Source organism: Hoplias malabaricus, chromosome 2, assembly GCF_029633855.1.
Source record: "Hoplias malabaricus isolate fHopMal1 chromosome 2, fHopMal1.hap1, whole genome shotgun sequence".
Lineage (NCBI taxonomy): Eukaryota > Metazoa > Chordata > Actinopteri > Characiformes > Erythrinidae > Hoplias > Hoplias malabaricus.
In genome coordinates, this window is record NC_089801.1 from 46394337 (window position 1) to 46398729 (window position 4393).

At 38.5% G+C, this 4393-nt stretch overlaps 1 long non-coding RNA gene across 2 annotated transcripts; it reads left to right on the top strand.

Annotated features, from left to right (window-relative positions):
- Positions 1-215: 215 nt before the first annotated feature.
- Positions 216-2930, top strand: LOC136687622 (uncharacterized). 2 transcript variants are annotated; one of them, XR_010800494.1, is made up of 4 exons: positions 216-291; positions 950-1420; positions 1512-1605; positions 2455-2930. It is a non-coding gene; the product is annotated as an uncharacterized lncRNA (long non-coding RNA). The 2 variants fall into 2 exon arrangements; XR_010800493.1 differs by having other exon boundaries at positions 216-1420.
- Positions 2931-4393: the final 1463 nt, after the last annotated feature.

Below are 4393 nucleotides of genomic sequence, written 5' to 3' on the forward strand. Positions count from 1 at the left end.
ATAAACAAAATAAAATTTAATTAAAAATAAATAAATAAATAGAAACATGCATCACCAATTGCTATTATGCCTACTTTAAAATAACTTCTGAGTTCAAGATAATGTTCTAATTTAAAGGACGAGCGAGCCGACAGACTGTTCAATACTAACGGACACTGAACTTTTGACCCCATGTAAACCAAATAACTCCATTTCTGCGCGCCAAAAACCCTACGCATCTGTGGGGTTTAGTCTAACTCCGATGCTGACGGAATTTTTCCTGACTGCTGGTGACAAAAAAATCTTCTTGAGGTAAGTTTTTCACGTAAATTGTCACAATGTGAGAATAAAACTTTGTTTAAGGCTCGTTTGTGTGTGTATTGACGTTACTTTAAGTTTTTTTTCGCTAACTAGGTCAGGATAGCTAGCACTACTTATTGACTAACATTAAGGATGTGTTCAAACTTGTTTCGGGCAGCTACATAGATTGTTAAATTTTAGCCCTGGATTGGTTTATGTTCCCACTATACACTGACAATCAAACCAAAGTAAGTAAAAAAGTCACGTATGATGCACGTATGACTTTTATTTTTGAGCCAGTCTTCAGAGCAGTGTACCCCGCTGGGCTTAATGCATTTTTTGTGATTCTGTGTGTTTACGTGGTGATATTTTTCCCCACTTGAAAAAAAACGAGAGGCGGTAAAGTGAATAAATGAGTCGAAACAGCGACAGGAATTCCTCCGCTGCCCAAAGTAGGTCTATTGCAAAGACGTTAGGAGAGGCTTTGGCCTCGGCTCGTTTTTTTTGTTTTTAACGGACTCTGTTCTCTCGACGCGCGATTATGTTCACGTCTTAGAACACCACATCCTGCCTTTGATCCTTTTTTCTTCAGTAAGGTCAAGGCAAAATAATTTATTTATTTTTTTATTGTTGTTTGGCTGTTTTTTCAATTACGTCTTACAATTTGAAGGGAAGACCCGTTTCGATTGCATAATTCTGGAAATGGCAAACAGCAATGTGCTTCTTCAACGTCCTGCATAACTTAATAAAGGTATTCAAATTTTTGGATCCTGGTTTGCAATATATATGCGTGTTACTAGCAGGGAGACTGTAGAGCTTGATGGCTGTTCATGCATTTGAGTTAATAAAATTTTTTTGGAGAACATTTGATCCTTTATTTGATTGCTTTAATGAATCTCCAGAGTTAGATTGAAGGCTGCTAGCATTGCTAAGATAGGCATCTTCAAGGTAAGAAAACTACATATATATAACAAATGTTTTATCGTGGCATGATTGCGTTGTCATAGTTATCTGTACACAGTTCGGTTTTATAACGATTGTTGCAGTTTAAACTTTTCATTCCTGCCACCTTTCAGGCATTGCTCCTATGAGTGGTTGTGGAAGGAACGATGTGGTGGCCTTTGTGACACCCAGGAAAATGGTGATATTCTAATTCATTTAAAATCAAGCTTTTGTTGTTTGATACTTTAGAAGATGATTTGTTTGCCATTTTTCCTTTTTTTTTTTGACAGCTGTGGTAGAGAGACAAACACAGTGAAGAGAGGGGATGATATGCAAAGGGCCCATGCCAGAACTGAACCTTGCCCGCTACAGTAACAATATGTGGTATGTTTTTTTTTTTCTTAGAACAATGCATCTCCTTGTCTTTTATTACTTTTGTTTCAGGTATTAAGATTTTTCTTGACATGGACATCACATCCATAAAAAGTGGTAGTTGGTTGTGCAGTTCAGTGTACATTAATTTAATGACAGAAGGCTTTGGGTTAATCTCTTTTTGTAGACTGTGTAGCCATTTCATGTTCAAACAGTGTATGCAATTGCTGATGCTAAACACGGTCACAATTATATAACCTAATGTGATTTCAATTTCACCCATTCTAGTCCCTTTCTTCAAATGTTTTGATAACTGTTTAATAAATCTTTTATTATTAGTGATTTTATTAACTATTAGGATTTAGGTATTTTATTCCTTATGGAGAGTGATTGCCGTCACAGCAGACTGGAGACAGGTCAGGTGATGTTTGTCATAGTGACAAACTTGTGCAGCTGTGCTTGATTTATGTATGTTCTATTGGTCCGATAATCTGGTTCAGGAGATGCAATGGAGTTTGTTTATGGGCTGGAGACAGCACAGACTGAGCTCCTTCAGTCTCCTTCATTTTCTCAGTCTATTCATTGTTTTAGGTGGCTCATGAAATCTTTATTGTAACGTGGCTTGCTCTCTTGTTTGTTTATTTATTATTTACAATTCATTTTAACATACTGTTTGTTAACAATTTAATGTTGTCTTGTTTCATTTATTTAATGTTTTGTATTTTTATTTTTGTTTTGAGAAGCACTCTGCAACTGTGTAAGTGCAATATAAAAAGTTGTTATTGTTATTATGTTTATTATTATTAATTCTAATATTATTAATGTTGTTTTTGTTTGTTTTGTTTTTCTTTTGGGCTGTAGAGAGGATCATGTCAGTCTGCAGCAAAGGCCTGAGATGTGAGTCTTCAAGCAGAACTGGTGGCAATACACGCTTTTATTTCCAGTTTCTTGAACATGTCTGTGTAAGACTCTGTCCCATGTTAAATGCCACATTTGGACTCAGTGACATTACTTTTGATGAACTAATGCAAGTGGACACTTTTCATAATGTTTCTTCATTCCACCATGGATTAGTGCATATGTTTGTACACACATGATCTCACCACTGCTTTGTAAGTATACTGGGCAAGTTATTGGATCTGTTCTACACTGTAGGATCTGTTTTACACTGAGAATGTACTAATGCAAATGCCTCAATAATAGTCTGTACCTTGGTTTATATCTAACTTGTTTTGCCTTTGTAACTTTAATTATTAATAGTAAAACCCATGCCAAAAAAGTGTAAAGCCTAATGTGTAATGCCGTATTTTTTGCAAGGATATTCTGGCAACCACAGCTGCCGGTAATTCACTGTAAAGTTGAAATTTACAATAAAATACTGTAAAATAATCATGGTTGTAATGTGTTTATCATGGAAATGGGATGTAATATTTTACAGTAAAACTGTTGTTTTTTAATTGTTCACCGTAAACAGGTTCATAAAAATAGCTGTTAATTTTACAGCATAGTACTGTAAACAGGTTCGATATAATTTTTAAAATTTACAGTAATTTTCCGTAATTAAACAACAGTTTTAAACTGTTGAAAATTACGGTTGCCAGAAAAGATACCGTAATGTTATTTACATTGTCAACATTTTTTTTACGGTGAAGTTCTGGCAACCACAGCTGCCAGTATTTCACCGTAAATTTAACAGATTTTTTTTTACAGTGTAGTCATTAGTTAATCAGTAAGCAATAAATCAGACAGTTCAGTGATCAAGAAAACAATAAATCAATTGCTAGAAATTAATCTGTTCATTACGAATCAATCAATATATCAACAATCACCACCTCCTCCTCCTCCAACCCCAACACCTCCTCTTCCACCTCCACCTCCACCTCTATTGATTACTGCTTAATTGCTCAATAACGCCTGCTTAGATGCTCAATAACACCACCATCTCCACCACCACCAATACCTCCAACACCATCTCCACTACCACCTCCTCCTCCTGCACCTCCACCATCACCACCGCCACCTCCTCCTCCTCCACCTTCAACACCTCCTGTTCCACCTACACCTCCACCACCAACTCCACCTCCACCTCTATTGATTACTGCTTAACTGCTCAATAATGCCTGCTTAGATGCTCAATAACACCACTACCTCCACCACCACCAATACCTCCAACAACATCTCCACTACCACCTCCTCCACTTCCTCCTCCTGCACCTCCACCATCACCACCGCCACCTCCTCCTCCTCCACCTCCAACACCTCCTGTTCCACCAACACCTCCACCACCAACTCCTCCTCCACCTCCATTGATTACTGCTTACTCGCTCGATAACGTCTGCTTAATTGCTCAATAACACCACCACCTCCACCAACACTTCCAACACCATCTACTCCTCCTCCACCTTGACCACTACCACCGCCACCTCCTCCTCCTCAACCACCACCTCCTCCTCCACCTCCACCACCACCTCCACCTTTACCTCCACTACCTCCTCCTCCACCTCCACCTCCACCACCACCTCCATCGATTACTGCTTAATCGCTCAATAACGCCTGCTTAACTGCTCAAAAACACCACCACCTCCACCACCACCAATACCTCCAACACCATCTCCACCACCACCTCCTCCAACAATACCAGCATCTCCTCCACCATCACAACCACAATTGATTCATAAGCAGGAGGTGGTGGTGTTATTGAGCAAATAAGCAGGCATAATTGAGCAATTAAGCAGTAATCGATTTACACATAAGCAGTCGATTGGTCAGCAACAAATAATTCAGCAAATAAGCACCTCCT